A 20,073-nucleotide genomic window follows, 5' to 3' on the forward strand; every position below is an offset into this window, starting at 1 on the left:
ACTGCAGGAGGGGAAGGCAGCGGAGAACCAGGATTCACTGCGTGAGTCTCGGGAGCAATGTACTTAGTTCCCAGGGACAGCGTGGCCTATGTGGCAATAGTGAGTAAGAGGGGGTGGTGTGAACTGTACTCATTTCTTTACCTTACAGGCTGGCTAGCTGCCTGGTGCTTGAAAAGGCTGAATCTGGGGATCTGTGAATGTTCTGGTTGGGAGTAAAAACTGGTGGTAGCCAAGTATTTCTTGGATGCAACCTTGTGTAGTTACAAAGAATGTACAAAGTCCTGTGTCTCTGACCACAGAAGGAACCAACTTACCAGCTCCATAAACCCATTTAGTCAACACCAGACTTGAAAGCTCTCTCTAGTTTTTTCCAGAGTCACGCAGGGTGTGTCTACACTGCACTAAAACTCCCCTGGCTGGTCTGTGTCAACTGACACAGGCTCCCAGGGATCAGACTGTGGGGCTATAAAACTGCAGTGTAGATATCCGGGCTCCCTCGCGGGGTCCTAGAGCCTGGGCTCCAGCCTGAGCCCGGATGTCCACACTGCAGTTGGATAGCCCTTCAGCCTAAGCCCCGAAAGCCCTCATCAGCTGACGTGGGCCAGCCACTGCAGCGTAGACACAGGGCAGGTCAACACTGCAAATGCTGCATCCGCACAGCTGCACCAATGCAACTGCACCAATATAGTGCTCTGATGAAGTAGCTATATCGGCAGGAGAAGCTCTCCCTCTCTCTACACAAGGAGTTAAGGTCGGTATAACTGCGTTGCTCAGGGGTGTGGATTTTTCCCACCTCTGAGCGACGTAGTTATACTAAAGTAAGTGTGTAGTGTAGACCCGACCAAGCTCTTTATGGTAACAGGCTCCTGCGTGGCTTTTTCTTACCTCTTTTCCACTGCCTCTGTCTGTTCTCGTCTGTCACCTCAGTATGTGGGTTTGCTCACGCTCCCACACCCAAAACATGGCAGTACTCAGCCCAGAACCTCCTGGGCCAGTTCACACACACACCTTTTGTTTTAGGTGGGGCTTATGTTTGCAGGAATGTTAACTGAAGGGCGAGTTCTCACCTCTGAATCTAATGGGGTTTTAACCCAGCCCATAAAACCACTCCCTCACCTCAGACCATCCAGAGGAGGCCTGAAAATGGGGACACTCAGTAACCCATCCCCCATAGAAATAACTTTACAACTGCCCAGATGTCTTCACATCACCAACGCAAGATGGTGGCGCCCAGGTGGTGTGCAGCATCACTGTGGCCCCACTGTGGGCAGCATGATGCGGGCAGCAGGGGTCCGGGGAGGCCGTGGTGGGAGCAGGCAGCTGCAGAAGCTGTGGCTGGTGGGGCAGGAGTTCGTGCAGGCGGCTGGGAGCCACCCTCCTCCTCCCCTGGGGGGCCGGGAGCCCAGCCCACAGGGGCCGGGGCAGGAAGAGTCACCGTCAGCTGAGGAAGGAAAAGTGCAGGCTCAAGTGGAGCTGCTACTGCTGCCTCCACCACTAGGAGCTGGGCAAGGCAGGCCTAGCTGGAGTGAGTAGCCAGAGGGCCCGGATAGGGGCCCAGGGAGATGCCCCTGCTCTGCTGCGGTTCTGGCCTCATCGCCCCCTGGAGACCAGCACTGGCAGCTCCCCCAGGAGACAGCTAAGCGACTCCTCCAGCAGGGACCCGGCGCCTCTGCCGCGGCCTCTGTACAGAAACAGGCCTTGCTGGTGGCCAACGTGGAGAAGGGGATCCGGCAGCTGGAGCGGCGTCTGGCGCTCAGCAAGCGCAGGAAGAGGAGGGCATCTCCTCCGTGCTGCAGAGCTTCACCCAGAATGGGCTGGGCTATATGCTGGAAGCCCTGGGGCCTGAGACCACCCTCTCCAGCTTCTATGAGGAGAGCAGCAAGGAGGATCTGGATCCAAAGAGGAAAGGATGCAGATGAGGGGAACCTTGAGCTGAATGAGGGGAAGAAGAGGATAAGGAGGATATTGATATGGAGTCACTAGATGAGGAGGAGGAGGGAGAGCTGGATGTGGAGGAGGAAGATGAGGAGGGGGACTTAGACAGGGATGAGGAGGTGAGGCTAGAAGACACTTTAGAAACCTCAGAGGAGGCAGATGTGGAAAGGAACTGGGAGCATGAGAGGAAAGGAAGCAGAAATCTTTCCATGTCTCCAGAGGTTGGTGGCACATATAAACCCAACAAAGCCAAGACCTCCAAGGAGGAAACAAGCTTTTGCCATAGGGCTCCGGAGTATGTTCCCCCACCAGTGAGAACAGCTGATGAGACAGTGGATGAAAAGAAGAAGGAAGAACTGGGAAGACTGAAGAAAACAGTGAAAGGTCTAATTAGCAGGTTGAGTGAACCAAATTTGGCCTCTATAAGTGGACCGTTGGAAGAGATATACATGACTAACAGTAGCAAGGACAGGAATAAATGCTAACAGATGTTTTTACGAAGGCTTGTGTTACTGCAGTCAAGATGCCTGCTAGCTAGATGGATGATGGCGCGTGTCATTTGGGACAACATTCTTCATCATCCCGTGGGAACTGGGGCTGGTGCTCACTTTTTGGAAGCGGTGGTAAGGAAATCTGATGAATTCTATCAAAGTGATGCTGAAAGGAAAGAGCAGGATAACCCGTTTGCCTTGATTGGCCGTCTGTATAAGTTTCACGTAGTGCGTTTGCTGCTGATCTCTAATATTCTGAAGACGCTCGTTAGCAGTTTTACAGAACAGGGCTTTGAACTGATTCTGCTCCTCCTGGAAACGTGAGTTTTTCCTTGAGAAAAGATAATGCGTTGGCCCTGAAGGAGCTGGCCCAGAACAAAGCACATGCTGTGGGGAAGAAATTTCAGGACCAGTCCAGGGTTCACTTTATACTACTATGCTGGCACTAAAAAACAATGATATGCAGAAAATCCCAGGTTACGACTCTGAGCCAGTTGAGAAGCCGGGCAAGCTGCAGAGAACACGGGTCCACCATAGTGTCATTGGAATCTCCCCTCAATGCTGACTGGGTTGGCCGTTAGTGGATCGTAGGGTCATCCTAGGAGTACCGATGGCTGGTAGTACCAACAGCAAGACTCAGCACACACTGCTTGTAGGAAAGATGAGTTCAAAGATACTGGAGCTTGCTCGTAAGCAGAGAATGAACACGGACATCAGGAGAAATATTTTTTGTGTCTTCATGAGTAGTGAGGACTTCTTGGATGCATTTGAAAAACTTTTGAAGCTTGGACTTAAAGATCAGCCAGAGAGAGAGAGAGAGATGGTTCATGTTCTCATAGACTGCTGCCTACAGGAGAAGACATATAACCCCTTTTATGCATATTAGGCTAACAAGTCTTGTGAATATGATAGAAGATTTCAGATGACATTCCAGTTCAATATGTGGGACAAAATCCAAAATTTGGGAAACCTGTTGGCTACCAATTTCTTTAACCTGGTTTCTCTCTTGGCCCACTTGCTAAAGACAAAATTATTCTCCCGATCGGTCTTCAAGGTCCTGGGTGCTAATGCACCGAACCCAATTGTAGTTGAATTCAGTGAACTAGATAAATCCAAAGTCCGCTTCTTGCAGCAAGTGTTGTATATGCTATTAATAAAAACAGACTTGGAAGAGCTTACTATCATTTTTGGAAGGTTAACTGGCAACCCAAAATTAGGAATGTAGTGTGAAGGTTTGAAGCTTTTCCTTTCCCACTTTTTCCTGAAGAATGTAAAGCATACAAAAGCACTGAACAAGCCAGCTTACTAAAAGAAGAATTGAACTAGTGAGCAGGACTTTGCAAGACAAAGAATACAGATTAAAACTAGCGTTTTAGTCTTCAAATAAACTTGCATGGAAAATAAGGACTTTACGAACGCACAAAAGCTGATCTTGACAATATTTTTCACAGACCAAAGACTTGAGATGCTGAGCAGGACTGTAATGCTGCAAAGGATCCCATGTTTTGAGATTATGTAGCATTGTATACACCCAAAACACGGTTACAAGTTTGGGAGAAAATAGAAACACAGAAAAATAGAACACGGAAGAAGGAAAAAAGTACAGATCTTTATACATTAGTGTTCATTGTTTTAAAAAGTATTGTCTTCCCCATCGACCTTCACTCTGTATACCTCATGTTGCCATTTATCATCAGGGGAGATAGTTGAGTTTCCTTTAAAGTTTAGTTAATTCTACTTATCAGTGAGCAAGCGGTAGATTTCAGCAACCCCAAGCTTCTAGCTGTCCTAATTCCCGCAAGCTCCTGGGTTAAGACTACAAAAAGAACAGGAGTACTTGTGGCACCTTAGAGACTAACAAATTTATTAGAGCATAAGCTTTCGTGGACTACAGCCCACTTCTTCGGATGCATAAGTGGGCTGTAGTCCACGAAAGCTTATGCTCTAATAAATTTGTTAGTCTCTAAGGTGCCACAAGTACTCCTGTTCTTTTTGCGGATACAGACTAACACGGCTGCTACTCTGAAACCTGGGTTAAGACTGAGGTTGATACTCAGAGCTGTTCACTTTTTTACAGGTATTATTTTAAACAAAACACAATTGTGTTTCTCTGCTGTACTCTGACCTATAATAGTCTATGATTTTAACTGGAAAGCTTTTTAATAGCATGAGCGTATTGTTAGCTGTAAAACAGACCACTAGATGGTGCAGTCACTGATAAGGTTTGTAACTATTCCCCAGTTTTAAATAAAATTCAACTGATTGGCTTAGAAAAAAAGCCCAACCCAAAATCATTTTATTCCCTCCCAATTTTCTTTGAGGCTTGTCTCTGCCGTTTCCTTTTATCTGCAAGAGAAGGGCCCCTTTCAGACAGCCCCTGAGGAATGCCTATTGTTTCTGTGGCATTAGCTGGCTGAGCCAGACACTGCCCATTCTGTTCAAATGGGGGCGGGGGAAGAAGGGCTCATTGCTGTCACAACTTTCTCAGCCTCAGCTAGGGTGACCAGATGTCCTGATTTTGTAAGGACAGTCCCAATTTTGGGTCTTTTTCTTATATAGGCTTCTATTACCCCCCATCCCCATCCTGATTTTTCACATTTGCTGTCTGATCAACCTAGCTGCAACATCCACACTTACAGTCTCAGCTTTGGGGGGCAGCCAGGCTGCAATCCCATCCCCTTGATATTGTCTTAGAAGGTCTGTCAAATAACTCAGGGTTTAGTCCTGTACACCACTTCGTTTAGTCGAGTCACTGCTGAGTAGCGTCCCTCCCAAGGTATATACAACTTAGGGCTCCTTCCCTCCTAGGACTGTGGAACCAGACCAGGTCCCCTCTTTTAAACATTTCCTCTCCTGACTGTAGGTCATAGAGCAGGGGTGGCCAAACTGCAGCTTGTGAGCGGCAGGTAGCTCTTTTACAGAGAAAGTGCGGCTTGCAGAGCTCCCCCACCTTGACCACTTACCAGACTTGTGGGGGGAGCTCTGGGTTTCTGCCCTGCCACAGGAGGGTGGGACTGGGGGTATCTGCCAGAGACAACTGGTGCCTGCTGAGAGTGGGGGGGGCACAATTTAAAGGTCCCTCCCCCCCAACAGCTTGAGTCCTGCCCCCTCAGGCACACCTCCTTTACCCTCAGCAGCCCTTTCCTGCAGCTCCCAGGAATTAATGTAACACTGGCAGACAGTGGGTGGGATCGAACCTGGGACCTCTGGAGCTTAGTGCATGAGCCGTTAGCTAAGGCTATAGAGCAGACTCATTTAACTCTCTCTAAGTGGTCTCAGTGCCACTAGCTGGGACAGAACACCACACCCAGGGCCGGCTCCAGGCACCAGCCCACCAAGCATGTGCTTGGGGCGGCGCCTGGAGGGGGGCGGCGCGGCGGGGCGCTCCGGCCCGAGAACGGGGCCGCGACTGGGCTCGCCGCCCTCCCCGCCGCACTCCTGCCGCCGGGGGCTCTCCGCCTTCCCCCCAGCGCTCTGGCCGCCGGGGAGAGCGGAGAGCCCCGGCCGGGCTCCCCGCCCTCCTCCCGGCGCTCTGGCCGCCGGGGAGAGCAGAGCCGTGGCGGGCTCGCCGCCCTCCCCACAGCGCTCTGGCCGGTGGGGGATTGCTCGGCACCCTCCCCTGCCGCGCTGGCGGGGGGGGGAGGGGGGGCAGCAGGTGGCTTTTTTGCCTAGGGTGGTAAAAAAGCCAGAGCCGGCCCTGACCGCACCCAGGAGGTGTGTGGGTTACATTAGCTCTGCATAGAGATGCAGCTGCAAACAGCTGGGAGCTGCAGGGAGGGGCTGCTGCGTTAGCCCCTCCATTATTCGTGGTAATGGACAATAATCATTGAGGTGCCTTCATTCAATGTTCTATAGTTCCCACAGAACCTGAAGCTGCCGTCCCTTCTCTTGGCCAGAGCTCTGGGTGAGAATCAAGGGCTGGTTGAAGGCTGAGTTACGCCTTCCTGATACATTTCCTCAATGGCCGATAGTGCCTCTTCCCGGTTTGCTACTGGCAATTGGTGAGGCGGCTGTTAAATGGGTTGGCTTGCCCCAGGATCAGCCGACTGCTGGACCAGTGCAGTACAGCCTAGGACTCTGTTAGATCAGGAAAACAACCTCTGATTGCTAACCAGAAAGTGTGTCAGGCTGGTCTGCTGTTCCCCATTTAAGAGTACAGCATTGCACCAGAAGACCAATAGAAACTCTGGGAGCTCATCTTCCTCCCGCTCAATCTTTCCTCTTGTAGTTTTCTTCTAGACTGATATTTAACTGATCCGCTAATTCACATCTTGCAACAGCAGCCCTCCCCACACACACCCTGTTTTTGGTCAGAAAGGTTCTGCAAATGAACAGCGATCAGTTCTCCTTTCATATCCACAAGAGTGCTAGCAACTAAGATTCCCCTGAGTGCCTGAGTCTCGGCCTAGTTTCAACCACTCCCTAGCTGTCCCTTGCTGGAAAGCTACCACAGCATAATGGTTATAATGGTTTCTACCCGCAGGGGCAGGACAATTTCCTCACTGCAAACCAAGTGCCTACAAACCATTCATCTTGCTTGGGCCATGTCTTTAAAGGGAATTTCCACAGACTGATTTTGTCAGACATTTTTCCTGACATCGATTGCACAGTTATTGGCCCTCATGAAATCCAAGGCAATTATTCGTTCAGCCACTGTTTCAGCCACCCAGATGTCTTGCTCACATTTCAGAGGTGCAATCTTGAAACTCAGTTGTCCCAGTCTTTGGACAGACGCCCTTCCCCTAGTCACTATTTTCATTTGAGTCAATGAGGTGGCTCAGTTTTGGATTCACTATTCCTTAGCTTTTTAGCATGTCCAGTCTAATAACTGTCACGTTTGAGCCCATGTCACATAACACAGATCCTGATACACACTCAATAGCCAGACTCCTAGTATGGTTGTGTAATCACCCAGATCTAAACAAAACTGTGGGACTGACACTTGTACATCCAATTTTTTTCCTGCTCAGCTTGGGGTTCCCCCGCCCCATTTTCTGAACTGGGAGAGAAGCTTTTGCTAGGTGCTTGCAACAGTATCTCTTGGCCTGCCTTAAATTTATAACAATCATCCAATTTTTTCATAGTACCAGCAGAAAAGGAACTGGGGGTTCTAGTGGATCACACATCAACAGTATAACACCGTTGCAAAAAGACCCCAAACATCCTTTTAAGATGTATTAGCAGGAGTGTTGTAAGCAAAACACAAAACATAATTCTTCCACTCTACTCATCGCTGATAAGGCCTCAACTTGAGTATGGTGTCCAGTTCTGGGCGCTACACTTCTGGAAAGATGTGGACAAATTGAAGACAGTCCAGAGAAGAGCGACGGACATGATTAAAGATCTAGAAAACATGACCTATGAGGGAGGATTGAAAAAATTGGGTTTGTTTAGTGTGGAGAACAGAAGGCTGAGGGGTAACTTGACAACAGTCTTCAAGTATGTAAAAGGTTGTTATAAAAAGGAGGGTGATAAATTGTTCTCCTTATTCACTGAGAACATTACAAGAAGCAATGGGCTTAAATTGCAATAAGGGAGATTTAGATTAGACATTAGGAAAAACTTGCTAACTGTAAAGGCCGTTAAGCACTGGAACAAATGCCGTAGGGAGGTTGTGGAATTTCCATCACTGGAGGTTTTAGGAATAGGTTAGACAAACACCTGTCAAGGATGGTCTAGATAATACTTCGTCCTGCCTCAGTGCAGGGGACTGGACTAGATGACCTCTCGAGGTCCCTTCCAGTCCTATATCGCTATGATTTAATTGAACTTTTTCCTTTAATTTTTGCGTTATTGCCAATTTCCCTTGCTGTACAAACCACATTTATCACTGGTGCCAATCGTTCAGTACAGTCACGGACCAGATTAGAATCCATTCTTTCATCACACATATTGGACATGGAGCTGTACTTACAAGACTCGTAGTGATCAGCTTCCACCTTCCTCACTCGCAGCTGCTTCCTCTTCTGGTGCACTGCTGCAAGAAAGGATTCAAGTTCTACACCTACAGCAGTGGGAGGAGTTCTCCTGTCAGTGTAGGTAACCTGCCCCGTTGCTGTTGGGTGTGTCTTCATTTAAGTGCTACAGCAGGGCAGCTGTGCCACTGTAGTGTTTTAAGTGTAGACATACCCTTAGCGGGTTACAATTTTGAACTGAGACAAAGGGAGTTTTTCTCTCAATGCTTTTATATTATTTGAGTTGGGACAGCCCGACCTCTTCCCTCTGGGCCCCTAGAAAACTGTTGTAAGTGTCCCGTCTTACCCAAGTATCAGAGGGGTAGCCGTGTTAGTCTGAATCTGTAAAAAGCAACAGAGGGTCCTGTGGCACCTTTGAGACTAACAGAAGTATTGGGAGCATAAGCTTTCGTGGGTAAGAACCTCACTTCTTCAGATGCAAGTCGTCTTACCCAAGTCCTCTGTCTCTCTCTCAATTCCTTATCCACATGGCTGCTTTCCACCGTGGGCAGTGACCCTTTGATTTCCTTCTGTAGCTGAGGTTTTAGCTCAGGGGTCGGCAACCTTTCAGAAGTGGTGTGCCGAGTCTTCATTTATTCACTCTAATTTAAGGTTTCACGTGCCAGTAATACATTTTAACGTTTTTAGAAGGTCTCTTTCTATAGGTCTATAATATACACCTCTACCTCGATATAATGCTACCCAGTATAACACGAATTCGGATATAACGCGGTAAAGCAGTGCTCCGGGAGGGGGGGCTGCGCACTCCGGTGGATCAAAGCAAGTTCAATATAATGTGGTTTCACCTATAACGCGGTAAGATTTTTTGGCTCCCGAGGACAGCGTTATATTGAGGTAGAGGTGTATAACTAAACTATTGTTGTATGCAAAGTAAATAAGGTTTTTAAAATGTTTAAGAAGTTTCATTTAAAATTAAATTAAAATGCAGAGCCCCCAGACCGGTGGCCAGGACCCGGGCAGTGTGAGTGCCACTAAAAATCAGCACGCATGCCGAAGACATGCCATAGGTTGCCTACCCCTGTTTTAGCTTCATAAGTCCTTGCTGCATCTCGTTGCAGTTGGCAAGTTCCAGATTGGCTAAAATTTGTTTGAACTGCATTATTTGGTGAAAAAATCTCTGGTGTATGGCAGTCTGATTGCTGGTCACCTCATCAGTCCATTTTACCCTTCCAGTCTAGCTGTGCTGCAGTGGGGTTTCCCAGTCTTTCCAGGCACTTTGTAGTTGCTGCTCCAACGGGGATCACATCTCACCCTGGAAGTCCCTGAGGCCTTTCTGGGAAACCTCCAGCTCTTGTTCTAGGTTTGGCTTAAATCCTTTTGCAAAGTCGCCGGCTCCTGCTTTAAAGCCTGCTGGCTACTTTGGGTTTCTTTAGGCACCTCCACTGTTTGTTCCATTTTGGTCCACCAGGAATCCTCACTCACATGCCCTCTCCTTGGAAACTAAATCCCACAGCAAGCGCCAATGATACCCCTATTTGACCTAAGTGGCTAGTCAGCGTTTGGGGCTGTGTGGGTGTCCGAGTTGGGGGTAGAAATTGGTCAGAGCCAGGTATTTCTTTCATACAGTTTTGTTTCCTTTGCAAAGTCCTGTGTTTCTGAAGCAGAAGGAACCAAGAACAAAAAGGAGCAGCCACTCAATTCCTTTTAGCCAACAACAGATCTAAAAGCTCTCTAGGTTTTTCTTCCAGGGTCAGTCACACTGTGGTTACCGGCTCCTGTTTGGCTTTGCTTGCCTTTTTTCGGGCAGGTCTACACTTAAAACCAGGGGCGCCGGAACACTTTTTATAGCGGGGGAGCTACAGCCCCCCTTATTCCTGTCCGCTTCCCTGTTGTCCCCTAGAGCGGGGGCAGGAGCAGGGCCGTGGGTCCGTGGTGGGAGGGGATGTGGACAGGGGTAAGGAGGCTGAGGCTGGGGCCACAGCTGGGGCAGAGCCCCGGGTGCAAGGCCAGAAGTGAAGCGTGGGCGTGGGGCAGGCAGCCAGGACCCCAGGTGCGGGGCCAGGAGCAGGGCCCCATGTAAAACCTGGGGGCGCTGCAGCCCCCCCCCCCCGCACCTCTGGCTCCCACGCCTATGCTTAAAACCCTGCACCGATGCAGCTGCGCTGCTGTAGCGCTCCAGTGAAGACGCTACTATGCCAGTGGGAGAGCTTCTCCCGTTGGTGTAGGTAATCCACCTCCACGAGAGGCAGTCGCTAAGTTGATGGGAGAAGCTGTCCCGTTGACCTAGCACTGTCTACACTGGAGGTTAGATCGGTGTAACTGTGTGGCTCAGGAAGGAGGATTTTTCCCACCCCTGAATGACGTAGTTAGATCAATGTAAGTTTATAGTGTAGACCTGGCCTTCCTCTTTCTCTCTCTCTGTTCTTTCAATGACCTTGGTATCTGTGTGTTCTCTCACAGTCCCACCCAAAACAATACTCAGCTTGAACCCAACCCATTACAGGTTTCATTCAGCTCATATCAATATTTAATAGCTTGTCTAGTTAATGACTCCAGCAAGGGGGCTTCCATCAGATACCTTGTGAAAATGAGACGAAAGCGGTATGGGAAAATAATTTCAGCCCGTCTATGTTATAGGATAGAGAGGGATGGGGGGCAGGGCGAGATGCTGTGATTTAGGCTTTGGAAATTTTAAAAAAAAGAGTGGCCAGTCTGATTCCAGACCAAGAAGGATCGTAAGGGCGGGAGCAGTAAAAGGTTAGAACACAGAGCAGGGAGTTAGGAGTTCTGTGTCCCATGACTGCCACTGACTAGCTGTATGGCCTTGGGCAAGTCACTTATCCCCTCCATGCCACAGTTTCCCCATCGACAGAGGGATAATAAATTGTCATCACAATCCAAAATACAAGGTTGCCGAATGTTCCACGACTGTACTATGCAGGGTCATGTCCTTGGTATAATATCACTGAGCTCAATGGGGTTAGTTACCAGCTGGATTTCATCCATTTAGTTTAGGGCAGGACCATAGTGTCTCTTGCTGAGTTCTTTTATCTCAATCCTCTTCAGCTTCCGTCTGATACTTTATCAGTGGTGTGCGGGTTGCTGAACAGCCTCTCAGACTGGATTGCCTTGTGCTTAAATGTCAATATGCTCCTCCTCTCACAAACCACGTCTAATACAGCAATAAATCTGGGGAGCTGGGGGCCCTCCACCAGGAATGGCCCTTGCCCCCAAAGAGCGGGGAGACCTTCTTGCTTTTAAAGGAACAGATCAAAGAAAACAGAACATCTCCACCACATTTTCATGGCTGCATTCCCCACAATAGCCAGGTTTCAGGGCATATATGGCTTTCTGAATTAACGCCAATCCTCTGAATTACAATCATCAGAGCAGTCTGGAGCACAAGCGTAGCAGGTTCACTCAGGGCTGCCTTGTCCTGGGTGGGAGGGGTCTCCATGGGGAGCCCTAACTAGAGGACAATACAATGATCCTGCATTGAGGTGACCAAAGGAGAGTGTAGTAAGGAGGTCATGTGACACGCACAAGTGCTTCTAAGAGACTGACCTCGGTGTCCTGGCCCCAGTCTCCTGATATGGGTCAGGGTTGTGCCCTGGTGACTTGGTAGGCGTCAGCATTCCAGAGAGGCCACGTCTGTTAGTCTATAAGGTGCCACAGGACTCTGTCACTTCTCCCTTCTGTGTTTAGCCAGGAGAAGGCGTGTTCTTAGCCAGCGTTGCTACCTGGGTTTGCAGGGCCAGAAAGAGGCCCAAACCATGCTCCTAGACAGCAAACTCCTTTGACGAAAGGTTGGCACATGCTCCTCTGAAGGGAGCTGAAAGAATTCGTCATGGCCTCCACCGGCATCATCTCTGTCTCGGCTGATGAAGCTCCAGCCAGCTTGCCTTCATCCATGCCCCATTTAAAAGCCATTAAAGTCAGTGGAAAGATTCCCTGGGTTTTGCCTCATGCCCTGGGCGAGAGGGGGGAAAGGTACCATCTGGATCCGATGAAAACTGGGGTCAGCTGTAGAGCTGAGTGAAATTTTTCAACTGCAAATTTTTCCTGTTAGAAATTCAGATTTGGGACGATTGAACTGTTTCACAAATTCATGTCACTTCTGGCCAAGTGTTTAGGTCCGTAAAAACCAAAACCAAATTCAATGTTTGAAACGATTTCAATGTTTCGTTTTGACATTTTCTAAATAAAACATTTCAAGTTTTCCATTCAAAATGACTCTTGAGTTCGATACTGATTTTATTTAAAAAAACTTGGATAACTTAAATGACTCAAAATCAGATGTTTCGTTTGACCAGAAATGAATCCCCCCTTCCTCCTCCTGCCCCCCCGCCCCAATTTTTCAGCATTGCCAGTGAACTGAAAAAATCAATTCTTTGCCCAGCTCTTGTCAATAGAGGTGGGTTTCTGGGTTTGAAGCCTCAATGAAGCTGGTTGGGTTGAAGTGTCCAGAAAAATACGGAACTACACAGCCCTAGATATACAATAGTCTCGGCATTCAGCCCCATTCATAGCAATAACACCCACAGAAGTACCACAAACTAAGGGCCCCAGTGCTGCTATGATCTCTGTGTGGACACACTCTTGTACCAGCACAACACTGTTGACTTCCATAGAGTTCCAGGAGGGGACACAGACTCTGCCCATACAAAGCTGATTGCAATATCAGGGCCTAATTGTACAATTAGGAAAGCTCACGTGACGAATGCAAATCCTCACATGCCCCATCGATAGGGAGAGACCGGGCAGCAGGAATTACCACCTTCTGCACCTTCCATCCCCAACTGCTTTCCTGTCTCTCAGTCTAATCCTTCCCTCATCTCTGAAATGCAGCCAGCTCTGGCATGGAACATAACTGTTATTTAAGCACGCACGTCAGCTGCACCACAGTCTCAAACAGAAAGTGAACTGGAAAACAGTGCAATAACCGAGATGAATACACAGGGGGAATTTTAGTTAGGCAGGATGTATAATCATTTGCACTGGAATCTGGCCAGAGGTAAATCCTCTCTCATGTTCAGTTTACCCAGTACATAGCTCATTCCCCCTCTGGCTGGCCAGAGGGCACTTACTTGTGAGCCATTATGTAGAATCCTGAAGGCACCAAGCCGAAAAATTTCAAGACTTGATTCTTCTCTCATTGATACACCTATCTGACACCCTTGAGCGGAGTTACGTTCGAATTGCATCAGTGTGCATTAGAGGGGGAGCAGGCACTATCTGCACCCGGGCACTGCTTTTCATATAGCCTGGTGAGTCTTTGCACGAGGGGGGGGGGAAGAGCACTAATGAGCTGGTCACTGTTCTAACATTAGCTCGGGGCGTGCGGTGCAGTGGTGCTACCAGCCCCTGATTACTATAAGTGTAACAAACCAGCTAGATTTGTCATTCAGCTGCTCTCGGCAGGAAACCACTAACAGCAGTCAACTGACAGAGCCAAGAAGAATTGGGGTTTCTCTCGGTGTGTGTTTTAAGAATTAAACCTTCTCAAGACGGGCTTATGTTCCTCAACGCACACCCTGCAAAGGACTTTTTCACGCTGGAGGATGACTAGAAGTTAAAGAGCGATGCTGTAGTCCAGTCAAGAGACACACCAAGGTAAGTGCCTGCTTTTCCATTGACCCACTTTTCCATTAGCCCCACTCATTGAATGAGTGCTGTTTATCATGAGGATGATTCTTTCATTGGTTGCATAGTACCCTGACTACCTGCCTTATTGAAAAAATATTATATGGATTAAACAACCTCTTGAGACCTCTTCCAGCTCTATGTTTCTGTGATTCTGTGCTTTTTTTGGGGGGGGGGGGGGGGGTCAGATCCTCCACCTATGTAAACTGGCATATCTCCATTGACTTCAATGGAAGGATGCTAATTCACACCACTTGAGGATCTGGCCCGTTAATATTCATTGCCGAGGGGCCAGGTGGTTAAGGTATTTAGGTGCCTGAAGATGCAGATAGGCCCCTAGTGACACTTTCCAAAGTGCCCAAGGGAGTTAGACACTGAACTCCCATTGATTTGAGCAAGGTTGCTCCTTAATTAATGTTGAGTTGGAAATTTGCTGGGTAGCTAACGGCAATCCGATTTATTTATTGTGGTACTATTGCAATTAACTGTCAAAATCCGTTCTGGCAACTTCCTTCTTGGGCATTGGTCACCTTCTTTTTCTTGAAAGAATTACATACATTGAAACATCAACGTACCATTAGCTGCTTCTCCAGGTGTTTTTTGTGAAAGCAGGGCCCAATCCTGAAGTTAATGGGAGTTGCAGGACCGGGTGCTTAATAGATAAATGATGCTTGTTGTATTGACCTCCTGAAGGGACTGTGTGTGGTTTAAACCAAAGCCTTAACCCTCCATCATGGCATGATGGGCAGAGAAGACACTGTAAGAAGAGGGCACCTTCCTCCGCTTTGCCCCACAGTGGGTTATGTGATTCAGTGATGTTTCTCTCCTCTTGGGAAATATTTTCCACTCTCTCTTTTTTTTTTTAATTTTCCACTTTTTTCCCCCCACTTTCTCTTTTTTTATTTATTTAAACCCTGACCTTTGTAGCTCGTTACTTAACCTGGGTAAGGCAAACAAAGGGTTCCATTTAATTGTGGTTGGAGCTTCTGGGATGCTGATGATCTCAAACAGAGTGAGCTGGGGTGTAATGGCTTCACTCCCAGAAGACTTCATCACCCACACACTTGGAATCTTCTGCCTAAACCTCTCTAGCTTTCAGTTGTCTGTACCCCAAATCTTCAAATTCTCTAAAGAAGAGCTCTAACTTGCAGCCCTGTCACCTTACTGGTGTGTTTGATTTCAGTCGGTGTTCTGTGCATTGAGTGCATTGCGTGGTTGCAGTACTGAGCCCTTGTTTGTATCTCAACCATTCATGTCATGGGCGTTGGCCCAGATCCTCAAAGATATTGAGGTTCCTAACTCCCACTGAAATCAACATACCCCTGTCCAAAATACAGAGCAGCTCGGAGAGTTTGGCACTTCAATATCTTTGAGGAGCTGGCTTTGTGCCGTAACACTTACAAACAAAGGGCAAATTTTTCCTATCCAATCTGCACGGGGAGTCAGGACTCCTGGATTCTTTTACATCCATCTCTGCCACTGACTCTCTGTGCCACCTTGAGCAAGCTGCTTAATCTCTGTGCCTCACCTGTGAAGTGGGACTGTTTATAGCTACCTCCCAGGGTTGCTGTGAGGGTTAATAAATTAAAAATCATAAAGAGCTTTGAGTTCTTCAGCTCAGAGATGCCGTATACGTGAAAAGTGTTATCCTTATCTGCATGGATTCCTAGCACATACTCAACACTCATTGTGTGCACTGACCTCTCATAGCCACTGTGTACGTTGGACAGGAGTACATTGCAATAAATCAGCAAGAAAAATGGACAGTTGCACAGAAGTAAAGGCACCCTGGTTAATACTGGATCCACATTTGCAAATGCTGTGATACCAGCTGAAATAGTTGCGTCAGAGTATTAAATGACTTTATCAGAAGGTTTTGCAGGGCTGCAGACCCCAGCTGGAGGGTTTGTGATTGTAGCAATCCCATATTTTTAGCAGGATCCTGATGTGATTATTTCATTGCCATGACACAGTTTTCAAAAGGGCTTGTTAATGGTGTCAGTTCTAGTTTTATTCTGCAAAAACAAGACTTTGCTGTGCATGGGTTAAGGAAGCTCAAAATCTGACCTCTGAATAGCCTCGAGACTCTAGGGGGCCAAAAAATTGAAAATATTTGGACCAAAATTCTCAACTTGAGACATCCGTAGTCCTTTTCTTTTTATTTGCAGCTCCCATTGTGTTCTGCTGGTGTCGGGGGCTGCTCGCCATCTCTGAAAATCAAGCCCACGATGTCGCCAACTGAGCACCCAAAATTACCGGCAGCTTTTTGAAAACTTGAGACATACTGTCCATTTCAGACAGGGATCTGGGCTCCCTTTTTTATTACCGTGGAGCTCTTTCTTAACCCATGAGGTTTTTTTTAAGTCCCCCACGGTGCCCACAAAAATCTTCCTGTTCGTAGGTTCACGGAATTCCTGGGTTTGTGTTTAATAAAGGCTAGTGTAAGAAAGGAGGTTGCCTCCCCAAGCCCGGTACCTCATGACGGCTTTTGAAAGGTGTAGAACTACTGTTAAAAATCACCATGGAGTTAAAAGAAGCCCCGATAGTGTAGTGATGAGCAAAGTAGGAATGCATGGACCCTATACTGCCGCACCATTCTTTGCAACTTGTTTAACAAAACTTCCTCGTCTTTTTCTCGTTCCATTTCTCTCTCAAAATTAAAGGACGCTTCAGAAGAACACTTTCCCTTTCCTTTTTTACATCTCATGAGACAGAAGAAAGGCACATTTATTGCTCAAGGATCACTTAGGTCATGATCCTGCAGTTTACTCGGGAGTGAATCCTATTCCCCACTGACACCAATAAGGCTCCGGGCAGCTATCGGTGTCTACTTGCTGGTATAAATGTGCCAGATCCGGGTCCTAGAGCTAAATCCTGCTCCAGTTGATGTCAGTGTCTAAACTCCCATTCATTGACATCAGTGCTGGGTGATCAGCTCTTTACTGAATGCTCCCAGCATTTCTCGTCAATGTCTCAAATCTGTGTAGGAGCAGTAAAAATTAGAGCTAGTTAGAGTGAGATGAAATTAGCATCTAAAGCAGTGGTGGGCAACCTGCAGGCCACATGCAACCCTTCAGGGTAATCCGCTGGCGGGCCGCGAGACAGTTTGTTTGCATTGACTGTCCGCCAGCACAGCCGCCCGCAGCTCCCAGGGGCCAAGGTTCACCATTCCCGGCCAATGGAAGCTGTGGGAAGTGGCATGGGCCTCAGGTTGCCCACCACTAATCTAAAGAGATATATAGGTAACTCCCGCTGCCCTTGACAAAAGATTACAGTCTCTGATTATCATTATTAAGTGTGGTGGAGATAGCGACCATCCCTCGACGTGCAGCTCTGAGCCATGGATTAATGAATGTTTGATGGGATATTAGTGGGCCACACAATCATTTTTTTTTTTTAAATGAGCAGTAACATCTAACCCCCATAAACAGGAATACCCGCCCAATCCTGTACATTTCATTCTCTGCACACAGAGGTGCTGTGCTGGAAACATAGCGCTCAACCTTCCAGCTGGCCCACTGCATTGAACGTAAGATGCAGGAGAGCTGACCAAAGAACAAAAAGCAATGGTTTGGGAATGATTTCTGTGCCGACTGATGTGGGGGAAAAGAACAGTGAATAATAGATTTGTCCAACATGACCACATCATCTATATGGCTGGTCGACGAATTAAAAGCTTTATTAATGAATAATGTATTTGCTAATTGATTAGGAAGGTTCATGGACTAATCTGTTTGTATCCTTCATCCCGCTGCACTATTCCAGTTAATAGTCCCTGCGGCTCTCCCACTACCATGTTATTGCAGTTTTCTGAGCACATGGTTACGGGCCACTCAGCACACGAAAGGTAGCCCTGCAACTTGAGAAAATACCTCTCCAACTGTTGAGACCCAAACTGGGGTAATGGGCAAAATGAGGGACAACAAAATTGTTCTTGCAGGAAAGTTCAAATGCAGTGGGATTCCTTCCACCAGCGCATACAGCGCTCTCTCCAACAATGATTATGGGTGTCTGGTGCAAATAATTTTCAACACTAAAAGTAAGGGACACCTGATTTGTGTGGAAATTTGGAGGTAATCTTGGGAATGATATCCCTCAAAATGGGGTACTCAGGAGGGGGAATGCTTAAGAAATGGGCCATAGTAAAAGCTAGATGGGAAAATCAAAGACATATGAGATATGTATGAATAGAAGGATTGAGAATAAAGCCATGCTAGATTAACAAAGAAACTCGAGTAAAAGATACATCTTGGTTTCTGTCTCGTCTCTTCTCTTTTTTCTATCATATATTTCACTCTCAGTGAATGAGAAGTATTGAAAGAGAAATGTCCGTCTTCCAATGGGACAACATAATGCAAATAAAACTCATTGGGAAATTGTTTTTTCTTGTGAAACATTTTGAAAAAAAAACAACACTATTTTTGACAAATACTGTTTTCCATTTTTGAGGATATTTTTAGTTTACATTTTTTGGAGTTATCATTGAAAAATAATTTTAGTTTTTGGTAAACACTGAAAAAAAATTTTTTTTTTTAAATTGCAAACCAGGGGGAAAAAATCTGTGGAAATGGACATTTTTCACAAAAAGTTTACTTGTAAAAAAAAATTTTTTTATAGATTTTTTTTTTTTAGTAGCTCTAAATAGTAGATGAGAACTGTACTAGCCAGAGTGTCTTGCATTTACAAGATGGGTTTAAGTGAGGCAGAGCTAGAGGCTGGAAATTCTGGGCCTGATCTGAACTGTGCGTTACTCCAGTTTTATGCCCATGTAAATCCATTGATACTGCACCACTGAAGTTAATGGAAGGTTTAACATTGACCTCAAAGGGAGAAGGATCCAGACCTAAGAGATGTTTCCATGGTAAATAAGATAAATTTACACTACCATAAAACTGGAATAGCCCCGTGGTGAATCAGGCTTATAGTCTGCATTACTATGCTGTAAATAAGTGAATTTCTATAACACACAACCTTGGCCCTGGTCTCATCCCTTGTACACCCAGACTCCACACTGATTTCAGTAGGGTGTTGCTGGTGTCAAGATTGCAGGGTCTGCCCTTAATTTGGTTCAGTGTCTTTCATGTAAACGGGATCCTGACTAGAGAAATAATGAAATGACATGTAGATGAGGAATAATAGCAGAGGGAGAGAGAAACAAAGAGCTGTGGGCAAGGGAGATACATATGTAGTGGGGAAGGACAGCTCAGTGGTTTGAGCATTGGCCTGTCAAACTCAGGCTTGTGAGATCAATTCTTGAGGGGGCCACTTAGGTGTCTGGGCAAAAATCAGTACTTGGTCCTGCTAGTGAAGGCAGGGGGCTGGACTCAGGGTCCCTTCCAGTTTTATGAGATATAGGTATATCTCCTTATATTTATTTTATGTTCAGGTGAGAATTAGAAAGGTAGTGACTTGCGGGAACAGACAGAGAAAAGCATTCCAAGGACCTTAGAAATTCCCTTACTCAGATCCTTCCAACTCACTGATCCTAGTTGGGAGGGAAATGTTAATATAATCGAGACTGTGATATATTTCTTGACCCCATTAAAACCGTTCAGGAACCAATTTATTTTTTGGAAGTGGGATCCGATTCCATTTAAATGATCATCTCTTGTGTGGGACTAATAGTGAAATGGAGACTTGAAGAGGAAAAACAAATTCTTGATTGGTCTTTTCATATGTGCATAATTGCCTGACTCAGTCAGCCCTGTCTCAGCTGCCTTTCCCACAGGTATAGCAAAAATACTACCGCTGTAAGGCCACATCCTTGGCTGGCCTAAATCAGCATAGCTCCATTAGCTTCAGTGGAACTGAGTTGATCTATACCAGCTCAGCATCTGGCCTCCTCTGTATTCACGCTTACCTTCAGCTGATGGGAACTACAGATGAGCCTAGCCCCAAACCCCGGAACTGAACACAACAAAACTTTGGGGAAGTTTGGATTCAGTTCTGAGTTTCACAAGTCAGGCTCTTCCCTAGATACAGCCCAGCATGACCTGATAAACTTGCATGGTCCTCCTAGAGCGGTGGGAGGGAAAACCGCAATGCTTGTGAGGGAAAAATCATTAGTCAACTCCTCAGCTGGGTCTAAA

General features: G+C 46.9%; 1 protein-coding gene and 1 pseudogene across 1 annotated transcript in view; both read left to right on the forward strand.

The window, feature by feature from the left end:
* The first annotated feature begins 1,272 nt into the window (after positions 1–1,272).
* Positions 1,273–3,802, forward strand: LOC101945364 (nucleolar MIF4G domain-containing protein 1-like; annotated as a pseudogene).
* Positions 3,803–13,689: 9,887 nt separating this feature from the next.
* BLK (BLK proto-oncogene, Src family tyrosine kinase) overlaps positions 13,690–20,073 on the forward strand; it is a 71,890-nt gene continuing 65,506 nt past the window's right edge. Inside the window, exon 1 of the mRNA XM_008171869.4 lies at positions 13,690–13,954. The gene's annotated coding sequence lies outside the window, so the exon portion shown is untranslated. The remainder of the gene's footprint in view (positions 13,955–20,073) is intronic.

The sequence above is a fragment of the Chrysemys picta genome, chromosome 3 (genome assembly GCF_011386835.1).
Source record: "Chrysemys picta bellii isolate R12L10 chromosome 3, ASM1138683v2, whole genome shotgun sequence".
Taxonomy (NCBI): Eukaryota; Metazoa; Chordata; order Testudines; family Emydidae; genus Chrysemys; species Chrysemys picta.